This window comes from Oncorhynchus nerka, linkage group LG25 (genome assembly GCF_034236695.1).
Source record: "Oncorhynchus nerka isolate Pitt River linkage group LG25, Oner_Uvic_2.0, whole genome shotgun sequence".
NCBI classification, from domain to species: domain Eukaryota; kingdom Metazoa; phylum Chordata; class Actinopteri; order Salmoniformes; family Salmonidae; genus Oncorhynchus; species Oncorhynchus nerka.
In genome coordinates this window covers 58,621,565-58,640,594 of record NC_088420.1, presented here as the reverse complement: position 1 = coordinate 58,640,594, position 19,030 = coordinate 58,621,565, and positions in this window count along the sequence as shown.

Here is a 19,030-nt window from a genome sequence, read left to right as displayed (position 1 = left end):
ACGCAAAAAGAATTAGCAGAAACTTGTTAGTGAAGACGAAGTCATCTATAATTCTCCGAATTATATTTTAAAAGAGGAAGCTAATTATTTTAGGCTGATGTTCTCTTTTCCATCTCATCCTCTCCCACTGAATGAAGATTACGGTAAGGAATTATTTTCAAATAATATAAAAAATGGAAAATTAAGAAATGTACAGAAATATCAGTGCGAAGGCCATATTACAGAGGAAGAACCTTTTGGGGCTATTAAATCCTTTCAGTCTGGAAAAACCCCAGGGCTTGATGGCATACCGGTAGAGGTATATCAAGTATTTTTTGATATACTAAAAGCTCCATTGTTAGATTGTTTTAGCTACTCCTATAGAAATGGTAGTCTGTCAGGTACTCAGCAGGAAGGTCTGATGTCTCTATTATTAAAACAAGACCCAGATGGCAAATATAAAGACCCAGTCTATCTAAAAAAATGGAGGCTCCTTACACTTCAATGTTGTGAATCAAAAATACTAGCAAAATGCATAGCACTCAGAATTAAAAGGGTTTTACCTTGTATTGTTTATCCTGATCAGACAGGTTTTTTACATGGCCAGTACATTGGAGATAATATACGACATCTACTAGAAATAATAGAACATCATGAATCATATAAGAAGCCAAGAATGGTATTTATAGCGGATTTTGAAAAGGCATTTCATAAAGTAAGACTGGATTTTATTTATAAATGCCTGGATTTTTCCAATTTTGGTCATTCTCTTATAAAATGAGTAAAAATAATGCATAGCAACCCCAGGTGTAAAATAGTAAATAACGGCTACTTCTCAGAGAGTTTTGAAGTGTCAAGAGGAGTTAAACGAGGGTGTCCGCTGTCACCATATCTATTCGTTACGGCCATCGAAATGCTAGGAATTAAAATTAGCAAAAAATATTTAGCTTTATCTGGGATGCTAAACTAGACAAAATAAAACGAGCCCATCTATATAATGAATATGAATTGGGTGGGTTGAGATTATTAAATATAAAAGCACTAAACCTCTCTCTAAAAGCTTCACTCATTCAAAAGTTTTATTTGAACCCAAAATGGTTCTCAAGTAGATTAATAAGAAAAGCTCATCCATTGTTTTGCAGAGCTGGCTACAATTTCAATTTAATCCCCCTGAAAAGATAGAACAAATATTACAACAAATATTATGGCTGAACTCAAATGTGCTGGTTGAAAAAATACCTGTATTTATGGGAAAAATGTTTGAAAAGGGTATTTTGTTCTTAAAATATATTGTAATAGACCCAGTCTATTACAATGACTCCTTCATGGAGTTATCAGAATTGTACGGGAAGGTCTGCTCAATCCAAGAGTACAACCAATTGATTACAGCATTGCCCCAAAAATGGAGGAGGCAGTGGGAGGAGGTAGGGAAATGGTCTGTCTGCACAATATAAAGGATCAAAACTGGCGGAGGAATGAAAATAGCATAAATAGGAAAGATTACCAGTTTCATTTGAGGACCAGGATGTTGACAACTGTGCCATACAGATTGCAAAATAGTTGGGTGTACCGATTCCATGGTACAGGGTGTATGAGTTGATATATAATGCAATGCAAGATTCAAGACTTCGTGCTTTTCAGCTAAAATTATTATATAGAATTCTTGCCACCAACAAAATGTTGAATATTTGGGGCATAAAATCATCGAAGCTCTGCAGATTTTGTCGTGAGGATACAGAATCAATAGACCATTTACTTTGGTATTACCCTCAGGAAAACTGTTTCTGGTCTCAGGTTCAGGAATGGCTGAAAATTCATAGCATTGATCTCAAATTGACCCTAGAAATAGTACTGTTAGGAGATCTACTAATATGCTAATACTCTTAGTAAAATTATTTATCTTTAACACACAATCTGTAGATTCTATTTGATTAGATAGATTGAAATTGTACGTTAAACATCATAGTTGAAAAATATGTGTTGTGTAGAAACCTGAGGTGGGTGGCCAGCAGAGATAGATGGGATGGGCTGAGGGAAGCTGAGGGTTGGTATGTGGAATTGGAGACAAGTGGGAGTGGAGTTGCTGTGTGAGAGAGAGAATGATGGTCAAAAGATAAAGGGGAAAAAAAGTCTAAATAAAACATAATAAATGTACATTTGAATGATACTAAGTGGCAGTGTTTTTACAACTAATACCGGTTTGCCTGAGGCTGATGCCGTGCAGGTGTTTGTGCACCTGCATATACACACACTCTCATTCAAATAAACACATACAAGAACACGCACATACATGTAATAGTGCCAGACATGCACACAAAAATATACAGTTGGCATTGCTGTTATGATTTCAGTTGTCCTTGATGTCCTTTGTTTAAAATGTATATATATATATATATATTTTTTTTTTTTGCATTGTTGTTTGCAGTTTTCTTCTGTCTTTTCTTTTTTTCTCTTTAGTTCATTCTCTTGGTTGTTGGTGCATTGGGGGGTTTTTGGGGGTGGGGAATGGAATTAATTTTTTTCCGGGAGGGGACTGTGCGAGGGGTCTTGAATGGTTGAGGGACAGCTATTGGGGAACTGTGGGGGGGGGGAATCGGCTTCGGGTTTCACAAGATTGTGATCATGAAAAAGGAAACTATGACATACATGTTATATCACTATCATGCACATACACCCTCACATATAAGGAAGGCTCTGTTGCGGAAAGACTGATACATATTTGATCGTGCCTTGATGCTGTATTGTTTGTGTTTTTTGTAATAAATCATTTTAAAAAAGGTCCCCGCCCCATTTCTTACCAGAGGCTGCTGTTCTGTTGATGAAGTGTATAACCCGCCAGCTGTATGTTCTTAATGTCGTCGTTTCAAGCTACGACTTGATGAAACATAATATATTCCAGTTGGTAGGATATACATGCTTTCAGTTCGTCCCATTTATTTTCCAGCGATTGAACGTTAGCTAGCAGAATGGAAGGCAAGGGCAGATTAGCCACTCGTCGCCTGATCCTCAATCAATCAATCAGTCAAATGTATTTATGAAGCCCTTTTTACATCAGACGATGTGCTATACAAAGTGCTATACAGACACCCAGCCTAAAACCCCAAACAGCAAGCAATGCAGGTGTAGAAGCACGGGAAATACTCCCTAGAAAGGCCAAAACCTAAGAAGAAACCTAGAGAGGAACCAGCCTCTTCTGGCTGAGCCGGCTGGAGATTATAACAGTACATGGCCAAGATGCTCAAACGTTCATAGATGGCCAAGAGGGTCAAATAAATATAATCACAGTGGTTGTAGAGGGTGCAACAGGTCAGCACATCAGGAGTAAATGTAATTTGGCCTTTCATAGCTGATCATTCAAAGTTAGAGACAGCAGGTGCGGTAAAGAGAGAGAGAGAGTCGAAAACAGCATGTTCAGGACAAGGTAGCACGTCCGGTGAACAGGTCAGGGTTCCATAGCCACATGCAGAACAGTTTAAAATGGAGCAGCAGCAGGTGGACTAGGGTGGACTGGGGACAGCGGGTGTACTGGGGACAGCAGGTGGACTGGGGATTGCAAGGAGTCATCAGGCCAGGTAGTCCTGAGGCATGGTCTTAGAGCTCAGGTCCTCCGAGAGAAGAGAGAAAAGAGAGAAAGGGAGAGAGAGAGAATTCTTAAATTCACACAGGACACCGGATTAGACAGGAGAAATACTCCAGATGTAACAGACTGATCCTAGTCCTGTGACACAAACTATTGCAGCATAAATACTGGAGGCTGAGACTGGAGGGGTCGGGAGACACTGTGGCCCTGTCCGACGATACCCTTGTACAGGGCCAACCAGGCAGGATATAACCCCACCTACTTTGCCAAGGGTGGTTCTTCACTCCAGTGCCTTTCCATTCACCTTCACACCCCTGGACCAGACTACACTCAATCATAGGACCTACTGAAGAGATGGGTCTTCAATAAAGACTTAAAGGTCGAAACCAAGTCTCACATGGATAGGCAGACCATTCCATAAAAGCTCTATAGGAGAAAGCCCTGCCTCCAAGCTGTTTGCTTCGAAATTCTAGGGACAATAAGGAGGCCTGCGTCTTGTGACCGTAGCGTATGTGTATGTATGTACGGCAGTGTATAGAGGCTAGTACTGGAGTAATATGATACGTTGTTTTGGTTCTAGTCAAGATTCTAGCAGCCGTGTTTAGCACTAACTGAAGGTTATTTAGTGCTTAATCCGGGAAGCCGGGAAAGTAGAGCATTGTGGTAGTCTAATCTAGAATCGATAACATGATGTAGCCCCCAAAAAAATATGGAGGGTAGACGTTGTAATGTGTTGCATTGGATTCGCCCAAAACATAACACCTTTTATTCAGGGTAAAGACTGTAAAAACACCATCAGTTCAGCTCCAAGCAATTAGAGAGAGACAGTGCATTCGGAAAGTATTCCGACCCCTTGACTTTTTCACATTTTGTTACATTACAGCCTTATTCTAAAATGGATTAAAAATGTATTATCAATCTACACACAATACCCCATAATGAACAAGCATAAACAGGTTTACATTTTTTTTAATATAAAAACTATCACATTTACATTAGTATTCAGACCCTTTACTCAGTACTTTGTTGAAGCACCATTGGCAGTGATTACAGCCTCGAGTCTTCTTGTTTTTGACGCGACAAGCTTCGCACACCTGTATTTGGGGAGTTTCTCCCATTCTCCTCTGCAGATCCTCTCAAGCTCTGTCAGATTGGATGGGAAGCGTCGCTGCACAGCTAATTTCAGGTCTCTACACAGATGTTCAATCGATTTCAAGTCCGGGCTCTGGCTGGGCCACTCAAGAACATTCAGAGACGTCTCCCGAAGCCACTCCTGAATTGTCTTGGCTGTGTGCATAGGGTTGTTGTCCTGTTGGAAGGTGAACCTTCGATCCCAGTCTGTGGTCCTAAGCGCTCTGGAACATGTTTTCATGAAAGGATGTCTCTGTACTTTGCTCCGTTCATCTTTGCCTCGATCCTGACTAGTCTCCCAGTCCCTGCTGCTGAAAACATCCCCACAGCATGATGCTGCCACCACCATGCTTCACCGTAGGGATGGTGCCCGGTTTCCTCCAGATGTGACGCTTGTCATTCAATATTCAATATTTTATTAATTTAACTAGGCAAGTCAGTTAAGAACAAATTCTTATTTACAATGGCAACCATACCTCGGCCAAACCCTCCCCTAACCCGGACAATACTAAGCCAATTGTGCACTGCCCAATGGGACTCCCGATCACGGCCGGTTGTGATACCTGTAGAGTCTGTAGTGACACGTCTAGCACTGAGATGCGGTGCCTTAGACCGCTGCGCCACATGGGAGGCATAATAATAATAATAATAACCATCATCATTTTGGTTTAATCCTTTAGTTGCCTTTTGGCAAACTCCAAGCGGGTCGTCTGGCCACTATCATAAAGGCCTGATTGGTGGAGTTCTGCAGAGAAGGTTGTCCTTCTGGAAAGTTCTCCTGTCTCCACAGACAAACTCTGGAGCTCTGTCAGAGTGACCATAGGGTTCTTGGTCACCTCCCTGACCAAGGCCCCGACTGATCTGTTTGGCCAGGCAGCCAGCTCTAAGAAGAGTCATGGTGGTTCCAAACTTCTTCCATTTAAGAATGATGGAAGCCATTGCGTGTTCTTGGACCTTCAATGCTGCAGACATTTTTTGGTACCCTTCCCCAGATCTGTGCCTCGACACAATCCTGTCTTGGAGCTCTACGGACAATTCCTTCAAGGCTGTAAAGTAACAAAATGTGTAACATTATATACATATAAAGTGGGTAAGACAGTTTTGTAAACATTATTAGTGACCAGTATTCAATGAGTCGATGTAGATTATTATGTATCATTGTTTTTAAAAATATATATGTTTGTAACAAAGATTATGTTGTCTATATCCGTAAGTCCATCAATGTGATTTTAGAATAACTGTGTACTTAAACATTCTACGTTTCTCAACATTCCAAACCCTGGTCACATATTTTTTCCTCAAATAAGGTTTTACCGGGTCGTTTCACATTTTTGTGACTATAATGTTTGTATTTGTTTTCTTCACACATACACACACAAGATAACTAACTTCTATGGTGTTATTTTTGATACTGTACACCCCGAACAATAAAATATATTGTTGTATAATGTGCACTGAAAACATTTATGACCATCTGAATGGTTGTCAGAAAAGTCTTAAGTAGTTAAAGGCTGACATTTTACAGCCTGTGAACACAAGAAATGAACGAGGGAATGGGTAGGTCAAGTTTTTCCGTCCTTGTTTTAACTCTAAAGCAATTCTGATAAGTGGACACATCCCCTTTTGCGTAAGCAACACCATGCCTGATCCCTCAGGCCGGTTTGTTTTGGTGCAGGGGTATATTTATTCAGAGTTTTGGACCCAATTGAATATTTATGCTCCTACCTTTAATGACCATATGTTTATTACATTTACATTTACATTTAAGTCATTTAGCAGACGCTCTTATCCAGAGCGACTTACAAATTGGTGCGTTCACCTTAAGACATCCAGTGGAACAGCCACTTTACAATAGTGCATCTAAATCTAGTAAGGGGGGTGAGAAGGATTACTTTATCCTATCCTAGGTATTCCTGAAAGAGGTGGGGTTTCAGGTGTCTCCGGAAGGTGGTGATTGACTCCGCTGTCCTGGCGTCGTGAGGGAGTTATTCAGAATGTCTTCCTTCAGGTTGCTCAAGCACCACCAGAATGGCTACTGGCTGGAGGAGATTAAAATGTTTGTTTAAATACAGTTCTTGACAGGTCCTCTGATAAACCCTCCCCTCTTATCAATGCCGGCAAGCTCACCATGTCATTCATGAAAGATCTCAATTTACTAGACATCTGGAGACAGATGCACCCACAGTATAGGGACTACTCTTTTTATTCACACCCACACAACAAACACACACACATAGATAATGTTTTGCTATCAACCCAACTGTTTTGGATACTGAGTGTTAGATACTGATTATCTCCCCAGATTGCTGAGTGACCATTCTCCTCTGTTTTTATTCCTACCAAGGTAAATGGAGCATATAGATGAAGGCTAAATTATACACTCCTGAAGCAACCTGAATTTTGTGCATTCATCAAAGTGCAGATCAATATTTTTACTTTGACAAACAAACCCTCTGCTCCTGACAGTTTCATTCTTTGAGATACATTGAAAGCCTATCTGAGGGGACAGATCCTTTCCTATACTTAAGGGTTGAAAAGAAAACACGGTGCTGAACTGAATATACTGAACTCTGAAATCTCTGAGCTAGAGAACACCTACCAAACAGGCCAGACTAAAGATCTATACAGGCTTATGGTAAATAAAAAACTGAAATATAATACTCTGAACACGTATCAAGCTGAGAGGGCCATCACTAAATCAAAACAGCCTTACTATGAACTTGGAGAGAAAGCACACAAAGTATTGGCATGGCAACTGAAAGCAGGAGATATTAATTGTCCTCGTACTTATATAGAAACTCTTACTAATTAGATATTTGATCCTACTGAAATTAAAGATGCTTTTAAGAAGTACTACGGGGTCCGCTATACTTCCGAATCAAGCGATGATCCGTCAGAGATTGACTCTTTTCTCTCAATCTCCTATGCCTGTCAGAGGAAGACAGAGAGAGCCTGAGTGAGCAGTCATGGGGAGTTCTCAGTTGGAGGCCATTAAATCTTTACCTTCTAATAAATATCCTGGGAAGGATGGCTTCCCTCCAGAGTTCTTTAAAGAATTAAAGGAGCTTTTTAAAAATTTTAATTTTACCTTTATTTAACCAGGCAAGTCAGTTAAGAACACATTCTTATTTTCAATGATGGCCTGGGAACAGTGGGTTAACTGCCTGTTCAGGGGCAGAACGACAGATTTGTACCTTGTCAGCTCAGGGGTTTGAACTCGCAACCTTCCGGTTCCTAGTCCAACGCTCTAACCACTAGGCTACGCTGCCACCCCTTATAGAGCTACTTAAAAAATCCGGGGAGGACAACTACTTTCCAGAGTCTTTCTCTCAAGTGGCGATTACAGTAATCCACAAGAAAGGGAAAAAGCCTGCTAAAGTGTGCTAAAGTGTGCCACCTATAGGCCAATCTCTCTCCTTAACCCTCCTTAACACAGATTGTAAACTGGTCACCAAGATGCTATCTAAGAGACTGGAGTCATGTCTCCCCCTGTTGGTCAACCCATATCCGACTGGCTTCATAATTTAATCGATTGTCCACTATCATAATCTGAGAAGGTTCTTTGATATATTTCACCATGCTAACAAAAACAAAATACCTAGTGTCGCAGTCTCCCTCTACGCCAAAAAGGCATTTAATAGGGTTGAATGACCATATCTCTTTCACATTTCAGAAATGTTTGGTTTAGGCACCGTGTTTGTAAATTCGATAAAATCACCAAACAAATCTCCATACACTAGGATCGCTACCAATGGGATAAGTATGTGTAGTTGCACACTGAACACTAGATGGCAGTGTAAATCAATACATTAACCAATGGGAAACAGTCAGTTTGGAACACAACATATAGTAATTGTGTCTATCAAGCTTTGATCTATAGTCTTTTGGCATGTTTTATTATATATCCATCTTATGTTCGGTAACAATTCCATGGTTCTGTATAATACATTGAAACATGCACTGATTATAGAGCAGACTGTAAGAATGTAAATTGATATGAAAACAGAAGAGAAGCGCATCGCAGAAGTGCAACTCTACCCACAGCACCGAAGTGGGTAGAGAACATAGGTGTCTAAGCAGCCGTATAATAGGTGGTCTGATAGATAATAACTCTGAACTCTACCCCCCAAATAGCATGAGTTGCATTGCCAGAAAACTGCCAGACTGTGAATAATTATTTGTAGTTAGTCAGAGCAAAATTTATTTGTGTGACCATGTCACTCTGGATGGTTGGCAGCAACGTAGGCCATGACTTAGAATTTATATACTTCTGTATTCTTCTAAAAACAATTGTATGGCTAGAGGGCTAGCTGGTTATCTAAGTGGGTGTCGCTGTGGTAGACAGATTTATCAGAGAGCAGTACGTGGTGCCATGTGTTCCCTCAGGGTGACCAGGACAAGAAGGGCCATGCCTCCACCTCAACAGCAGTTCAGGGGACACAGGCAGAACTAGGGCTTTGTATTAAATAATGTATATATTGACATATTGCAAATGAATAAAAGTAGTTCCCCATGAAAAAGAACCAGGGCACTGGGGAGATTCAGACTCATTACCCATCTTTTTTTGTAAACAAATGTTTTTCTCAGGTCATCATGGCAATACAATTTTACAATTTTTTAAACAAAAAAAGAACATTTTCCTCATATAAGACAGCAGAATATTGAAACCAAGCAAGTGTACCGGCCTGCCATGGCAACAATTTCACACTCACAGTCATGCATTTTAGAGTTGCTGGACAGCGATCTATCTGTGTCTAAGTGGATCTCTCTCTCTCCAGATGCTGTTGTCTAGTCTGCCATGTCATTTGAAGTCCAGCTGCCAGTCAGACCCAAGGAGAGAGGGGATAATTAAACCTCTATCCCTCTGTCCGTCTACTAATCACTTAGCCCCTCTACCAGCTCCACAGACAGGCTCCATCTCCAGCCCCAGCTATAGGTCACTCAGAACCAGCCTTCAGCTAAACAGACAGGTCCAGGGACCAGACCCAGCCATTGGAACCTGCTGCTAGCTCTGCAGATCCGGATGGAATGGGGGTGCTCTCTCTCTCTCCCTCTCCCAAATGTTCCTCCCTCCCTCCCTCCCTTCCTTCCTTCCTTCCTTCCATCCATCCATCCATCCTTTTGAAATGTTTTGGCAAAGTTTACAGGTAACTTTTGAGATATTTTGTAGTCACGTTGAACAAGTGTGAACCGGTGTTTTTCTGAATCAAACGCGCCAAATAAATTGACATTTTGGATATATATTGACGGAATTAATCGAACAAAAGGACCATTTGTGATGTTTATGGGACATATTGGAGTGCCAACAAAAGAAGCACGTCAAAGGTAAGGCTTGAATTATATTTTTATTTCTGCGTTTTTTGTCGCGCCTGCAGGGTTGAAATATGGTTTCTCTCTTTGTTTACGGAGGTGCTATCCTCAGATAATAGCATCGTTTGCTTTCGCTGAAAAGCCTTTTTGAAATCTGACATGTTGGCTGGATTCACAACAAGTGTAGCTTTAATTTGCTATCTTCCATGTGTGATTTCCTAGCGTCCCACATATCCCAGAGAGGTTTTGAAACCAATTCCCTATTATGTGAGTGTTAACACTAGTGATTCATTTGTCCCAGAGTCTAATACACTTTCAAAAGCACTAAACTAAATCATTTGAAAGGCTTCTCTGTCAGTGTCCTATAGTGCACTTCTTTCTCTTTCTTCATTTTTTCTCATTTACAATTTCACAATGAATTCCCTTATCAAATCAAATGTTATTGGATGCGTACATATATACATACCCAAAATTAAATCTAGAATCGGCTTCCTATTTTGCAACAAAGCCTCCTTCACTCACGCTGCCAAACATACCCTCGTAAAACTGACTATCCTACAGATCCTCGAATTCGGCGATGTCATTTACAAAATAGCCTCCAACATTCTACTCAGGAAACTGGATGTAGTCTATCACAGTGCCATCCGTTTGTCACCAAAGCCCCATATACCACCTACCACTGTGACCTGTATGTTCTTGTCAGCTGGCCCTCGCTACATATTCACTGCCAGACCAACTGGCTCCAGGTCATCTATAAGTCTTTCTTAGGTAAAGCTCCACCTTATATCAGCCCACTGGTCACCATAACAACACCCACCCATAGCACGTGCTCCAGCAGGTAAATCTCACTGGTCATCCCCAAAGCCAACACCTGCTTTGGCCGCCTTTCCTTCCAGTTCTCTGCTGCCAATGACTGGAACGAATTGCAAAAATCGCTGAAGTTGGAGACTTATATCTCCCTCACTTACTTCAAGCGTCAGCTATCTGAGCAGCTTACCGATCGCTGCAGCTGTACAATAGCCCATCCAACTACCTACCTCATCCCCATATTGTTTTACTTTTAATTTACTTTTTTGCAGACCAGTGTTTCTACTTGCACATCATCATCTGCACATCTATCACTCCAGTGTTAATTTGCTAGATTGTAATTACTTCGCTACTATGGCCTATTTATTGCCTTTCCTCCTTACTCCATTTGCACACATTCTATATAGATTTTTCTATAGTGTTATTGACTGTACTTTTGTTTATCCCACATATAACTCTGTGTTGTTGTTTTTTGTCACACTGCTTTGCTTTATCTTGGCCAGGTGGCAGTTGTAAATGAGAACTTGTTCTCAACTGGCCTACCTGGTTAAATAAAGGTGAAATAAAAAATAAATAAAAACGTACATTTTGCAGTTGTTGTAGCAGGTGCAGCGAAATGCTTATGTTTCTAGCTTCAGTAGTGCAGCAATACCTAACAACACTACACACAAATCCCCAAAATTGAAAGCTCCTATCCCGGAGGAGTTTCATGTTAAAAAACAAACATCCCTTTTCATTGTGATGCACAATGCATCAGACAATTCAATGATTACTCTAACCATCAGTGTCAGTGTTGCACAGAGTCAGTAATACTTTGCACAAATGCACTATTGATATTATCCCATTCAGCTCTTACAATTTACAGTTATTGATGTTTCTTACATATACACACACATCTGTGCATCTTTCTCCCATGAGAGGTTGTGTGTGTATATGCACGCCCATGCGCGCCCATGGCATTCTGCCCTTGAGGAAGGCAGGTAACACCCAACAACAACAACTGCTCTCTGGTCGCCGATGACGTGGTTGTTGATTAAGGCAGCCCCCCGCACCACTCTGATTCAGGGTTTGGGTTAAAGACACATTTTAGTTGAATGCCTCGTTGTCCTTGTGTGTGTGTGTGTGTGTGTGTGGTCTCTGCTCATTAAAGACAGTGTGGCCATTAGCTGCCAGGTGCCTTCAGCTGAGGGTAGGACCCTGTTCACAGTCCAGTGTTCCGTGTTGTCAGGGAGGATGTGGCATCATAGCAGCCTACTAAGCGTGCCAAGGTCCTGCTGTTCTACCCCTCTGCCAAGGCAGCAGCTACTCTTCCTGGGGTCCAGCAAAATTAAGGCAGTTTATACAATTTTGAAAACATTACAATATATTCACAGGCTGTGTGCCCTCAGGCCCCTACTCTACCACTACCACAAAAATACAGTACAAAATCCATGTGTATGTATAGTGCGTATGTTATTGTGTGTGTGTGTGTGTGTGTGTGTGTGTGTGTGTGTGTGTGTGTGTGTGTGCATGTGTCTGTGCCTATGTTTGTGTTGCTTCACAGTCCCAGGTGTTCCATAAGGTGTTCTTTAAATCTAACTTTACTGCTTACATGAGTTACTTGATGAGGAATATAGTTCCATGTAGTCATGGCTCTATGTAGTACTGTGCTCCTTCCATAGTCTGTTCTGGACTTGAGGACTGTGAAGAGATCTCTTGTGGCATGTCTTGTGGGGTATGCATGGGTCTCCAAGCTGTGTTCAAACAGACAGCTTGGTGCATTCAACATGTCAATACCTCTCATATATACAAGCTGTGATGAAGTCAGTGTCTCCCCAACTTTGAGCAAAGAGAGATTGACATGCATATCATTAATATTAGGTCTCTGTGTACATCCAAGGGCCAGCCGAGCTGCCCTGTTCTGAACCAATTGCAATTTTCCCAAGTCCTTTTTTGTGGCACCTGACCACACGACTGAACAGTAGTCCAAGTGTGACAAAACTAGGGCCAGTAGGACCTGCCTTGTTGACAGTGCTGTCAAGAAGGTAGAGCAGTGCCTTATCATGGACATAATTCTCCCCATCTTAACTAACATCTTAACTGTTGTATCAATGTGTTTTGACCATGACCGTTTACAATCCAGAGTATCTCCAAGCAGTTTAGTCACCACCACTTGCTCAATTTCCACATTATTTATCACAAGATATAGTTTAGTAAATTATTTGTCCCAAATACCATGCTTTAAGTTTTAGAAATATTTAGGACTAACAAATTCTTTGCCACCTGTGACAAGAGATGAAAAGAATCTGCCCACTCCATCAAGCAATGAGAACAACAACACAGGGCATTCACGGGACCTCATGGAACCATGGACCGCACCTGCAGAAACTGGACAACGGGGGGAAGCAGAGGAGATACCTATCATAGACTTCTCCCAGCTGACGCTTGACATACCCCCTACGCCACCTCCAGTGGTAGAAACAACCAGCTGGTATGATTGAGTAGAATCAGCCAACAGTAACACGGAAGCAGCAATGTGAGAGTCAGTAGTGCATGACCTTAAATGGTAATAATAATAGGAAGCTTCCGTTTAACACACAGGCCTAATATTACGTAGGTCTACAGCCCCAGTGGGAACTTCCCCTTTAAAAAGATATATAAAGAGAACAGAGATCATAAGACAGGATGATCCTCGTTAACATATGAGACAGACTTCATATGGAGAATCATCACAGGTAAATTTACTATTGCACTATACTCTTTTTGTTAGACTATAACAATATTAGAGAATTGGATTACTTTGCCTAAGTACTTATTGGATCACTATCTAAATATACTTGGTTGAATTTGGTGACCCCGAGACTGAGTCTACGAAACACAGAGGTCTAAACACCTCTTGAATACAGGCGAAGTGGCAGTCACTCAGTGAGACATCAGGTACAGATGTGATTAGCAGTACAAGGAAACAGCAAAGTACCAGTTACAATATATTGAGTCTATACACAGAGTTGTAAGTTACTAGTATTAGGATATACGCTTTTTGTTGGACTATAACAATATTAGAGAATTGGATTATTTTGCCTAAGTACTTATTGGATCACTATCTGAATATACTTGGTTGAATTTGGTGACCCCGAGACTGAGTCTACGAAACACAGAGGTCTAAACACCTCTTGAATACAGACGAAGTGGCAGTCACTCAGTGAGACATCAGGTACAGATGTGATTGGCAATACAAGGAAACAGCAAAATACCAGTTACAATATATTGAGTCCATACACAGAGTTGTAAGTGTATTAAGATACTGGACTTTGGAATCTAGCGTCATAGCTGCGAGAATACCGATTACGGGAAAGTGACCAAGGGGCTGAGCATTTAAGGTAATTGAACTATTTTTGCTATTTAGTCAATATTGTTAGAAGTGTTAAACGCATTTAAAGTTTTGCAATATTATCTGGCATAGCTTAAAGCATTAAGGATTGATTGAGCATTATTGTTGTATTGAGAAACTGTATAACCATTGAATTGTAATGATGTGTATAAGACAAAAAAACAGAGTGACTTAATAAAAGCTTGAAACTTTGACAACTAGGCCAGATTAACGATCTGGAGAGCAAACGCCTTTGACACTCTCACTGAACAGAAAGTGACCCTGGTTATAGGTTAAAGTGATTGCACTAAATAATATTTCATTGTGTGGACAATAATATATTTTTAAGAGAGTCAAAACATATACCAATACTAGTTTCCGAGTGACTACTAGCTGACGAGCATAATAACTACTAAGAGTTGTTATTAGGTATTGATATATACATAGGTAAAGATAACTTGAGGGTAAGGAAAGCCCGTGGCAATTCATTAGCAAAGAGTGACAAAAGTAATGCGCCTAGACAGCTGCCATGGGGAATTTCTGATTCTACCTGGATTATGTTGGAGAGGCTTCCATTCACTTCTTACGGGCAGTACCGTCCCACCTGGCCAACATCCGGTGAAATTGCAGAGCGCGAAATTCAAACTACAGAATTATAAATATTTATCTTTCATAAAATCATAATACATCAAAATAAAGTGTAACTTCTTGTTAATCCAGCCGCTGTGTCAGATTTCAAATAGGCTTTATGGCGAAAGCACACCATGCGATTATCTGAGGACAGCGCCCCGCATACAAAAGCATGAAAAACACATTTCAACCAGGCAGGTGAGCCACGAAAGTCAGAAATAGCGACATGCCTTACCTTTGATGATATTCTTCTGTTGGCACTCCAAAAGGTCCCAGTTACATCACAAATAGTATTTTTGTTCGATAAAGTCCTTCTTTATGTACATAAAAACTCAGTCAATAATCCACCCAGTTTCCCTCCATCAAAATGCATACAAAATTCATCCCAAACGTTACTAATAAACTTTTCCAAACATGTCAAACAACATTTATAATCAAACCATAGGTACCCTAATACGTAAATAAACTATACAATTTAAGACGGAGAATCATTATTGCCTTTACCGGAGAAAAATACCAAAGAACGCGTTCTCTTCCATGCACTTGGAAACACTACAGCCAAAATGGGAGCCACCTAGAAAAACTACAATTTCTGGCTCATTTTCCAAAAAACAAGCCTGAAACCCTTTCTAAAGACTGTTGACATCTAGTGGAAGCCCTAGGATCCGCAATCTGGGAGGATTTTGCCTTATAATAAAAGTGACAGCCTTTGAAAACAGTGGTAGGCAGATTTTTTTAGGGGGGGGTGGTTTGTCCTCGAGGTTTGGCCTGCCATATACCACAAACCAGTACAAACACCACAAACCAGCGTTTCACAATAAATGTTAATTATCCATTCATACTCAGGGCCAAAGTGTGCTGATCTTTTCACTGATTACATTAAACTACTCTGTGATGTTAACCTTTTTAAGTCCATTCCAGGAAAGGATTTTTTTATTATTTTGTTCTGTTATTCTGTTATATTCACAGACATTATTTGAACAGTTTTAGTGTTTTCTATCGAAACACTTATTTTAACAGTTTTCTATGCATATCCTAGCTTCTGGGCCTGAGTAACAGGCAGTTTACTTTGGGCACGCATTTCATCCGGACGTCAAAATACTGCCCCCTACCCCAGAGGTTAAAGCACACCCTCTTTGTTCTGTTAGACAGGTAACTCTTTATCCACAATATAGCAGGGGATGTAAAGCCACAATGCATATACGTATGTCAAAAGCTGCACTAAAGTCTAACAAAACAGCCCCTACAATCTTTTTATCATCAATTTCTCTCAGCCAATCATCAGACATTTGTGTAAGTGCTGTGCTTTTTGAATGTACTTCTCTATAAGCATGCTGAACTTTTGTTGGCTTTACTATTCTTAGGTAGCGGAATGACTTTTGCTTCCCTCCAGGCCTGGGAGCACACACATTCTAGTAGGCTCAAATTGAAAAAAATGGAAAATGGGAGTAGCAATATCGTCCGCTGTTATCCACAGTAATTTTCCATCCAAGTTGTCAGACCCCGGTGGCTTGTCATTGCTAATAGACAACAATATTTTTTTCACCATTGCTTAGTTAGGATGAAAATAATAATTATTGACCGCACCAAGACATACTGTACCTCTCGATGACATTTAGGATGTGCATGTGTGTGTGCGTCCTAGACTACCTTATGTTGGTATGACAACGGCAGCTGTCGAGTAGAGCTCAGGTGAGCATCTGGGGTCTGACTGACCCGGTCACTGGTGACATATTAATAAATATTAATAAACATATTAATAAAACTGGTCACTTGTGGAACAGTGTCAACAGAAATCTCTCAGAAGAAGATGCGGATGTGATCATGCTAAAGCTGGGTAACGTGCCTATTAATTTCTTCACTCGTTCTCCCCTCACCCACACAGAGGGGTATTACAATACTTGTGAGGACTTTTTGATGAACAACAATTGATTCACATTCAAAATCCTATTTTCCCTAACCCCAAAATACTTACATTTTAGCCATTTAGCAGATGCTCTTATCCAGAGTGACTTACAGTATTGAGTCCATAAATGTTTCATACTGGTCCCCCTTGTGAATCCAAATCACAACCATGGCATTGCAAGAGCTATGCTCTAACAACTAGTTGACGTTTGTATTCAATACAAAAATGCATAATAAAAAGGTCAAATCCATTTAAAATATTCCATGCAATATGAAATAAAATATGTTACAACCATGCTAGCTAGCATCGACACTTGATTGCAAATGGCTAATGCACATAAGCATAACAAATGAATATACTTTTGGATATAGTAAAAATACGTGCTACGTAACCATATTAATAATAGCCTTTTTTATAAGTGAGTGTAACAGTTGTTAAAATATTTTGTGAATTTCACCAGGTTCATATTAATATAGCATGTTTATTTGTTATTATGCATGCCTGCCCTGCGTGTTCCTGAATAGGGGAGTGTGTATTTACGTTTTGCCCTGTGTGCTCCTGGGAATAGGGGAGTGTGTATTTACGTTTTGCCCTGTGTGCTCCTGGGAATAGGGGAGTGTGTATTTACGTTTTGCCCTGTGTGCTCCTGAGGAATAGGGGATTGTGTATTTACGTTTTGCCATGTGTGCTCCTGAGGAATAGGGGATTGTGTATTTACGTTTTGCCCTGTGTGCTCCTGGGAATAGGGGAGTGTGTATTTACGTTTTGCCCTGTGTGCTCCTGAGGAATAGGGGAGTGTGTATTTACGTTTTGCCCTGTGTGCTCCTGGGAATAGGGGAGTGTGTATTTACGTTTTGCCATGTGTGCTCCTGAGGAATAGGGGATTGTGTATTTACGTTTTGCCCTGTGTGCTCCTGGGAATAGGGGAGTGTGTATTTACGTTTTGCCCTGTGTGCTCCTGAGGAATAGGGGATTGTGTATTTACGTTTTGCCCTGTGTGCTCCTGAGGACTAGGGGATTGTGTATTTACGTTTTGCCCTGTGTGCTCCTGAGGAATAGGGGAGTGTGTATTTACGTTTTGCCCTGTGTGCTCCTGGGAATAGGGGATTGTGTATTTACGTTTTGCCCTGTGTGCTCCTGGGGAATAGGGGATTGTGTATTTACGTTTTGCCCTGTGTGCTCCTGGGAATAGGGGATTGTGTATTTACGTTTTGCCCTGTGTGCTCCTGAGGAATAGGGGAGTGTGTATTTACGTTTTGCCCTGTGTGCTCCTGGGAATAGGGGATTGTGTATTTACGTTTTGCCCTGTGTGCTCCTGGGAATAGGGGATTGTGTATTTACGTTTTGCCCTGTGTGCTCCTGGGAATAGGGGATTGTGTATTTACGTTTTGCCATGTGTGCTCCTGGGAATAGGGGATTGTGTATTTACGTTTTGCCCTGTGTGCTCCTGGGAATAGGGGATTGTGTATTTACGTTTTGCCCTGTGTGCTCCTGGGAATAGGGGATTGTGTATTTACGTTTTGCCCTGTGTGCTCCTGGGAATAGGGGATTGTGTATTTACGTTTTGCCCTGTGTGCTCCTGAGGAATAGGGGATTGTGTATTTACGTTTTGCCCTGTGTGCTCCTGGGAATAGGGGATTGTGTATTTACGTTTTGCCCTGTGTGCTCCTGGGAATAGGGGATTGTGTATTTACGTTTTGCCATGTGTGCTCCTGAGGAATAGGGGAGTGTGTATTTACGTTTTGCCCTGTGTGCTCCTGAGGAATAGGGGAGTGTGTATTTACGTTTTGCCCTGTGTGCTCCTGAGGAATAGGGGATTATGTATTTACGTTTTGCCATGTGTGCTCCTGAGGAATAGGGGATTGTGTATTTACGTTTTGCCCTGTGTGCTCCTGGGGAATAGGGGATTGTGTATTTACGTTTTGCCCTGTGTGCTCCTGGGGAATAGGGGATTGTGTATTTACGTTTTGCCATGTGTGCTCCTGGGGAATAGGGGATTGTGTATTTACGTTTTGCCCTGTGTGCTCCTGAGGAATAGGGGATTGTGTATTTACGTTTTGCCCTGTGTGCTCCTGAGGAATAGGGGATTGTGTATTTACGTTTTGCCCTGTGTGCTCCTGGGAATAGGGGATTGTGTATTTACGTTTTGCCCTGTGTGCTCCTGGGAATAGGGGATTGTGTATTTACGTTTTGCCCTGTGTGCTCCTGGGAATAGGGGATTGTGTATTTACGTTTTGCCCTGTGTGCTCCTGAGGAATAGGGGAGTGTGTATTTACGTTTTGCCCTGTGTGCTCCTGAGGAATAGGGGATTGTGTATTTACGTTTTGCCCTGTGTGCT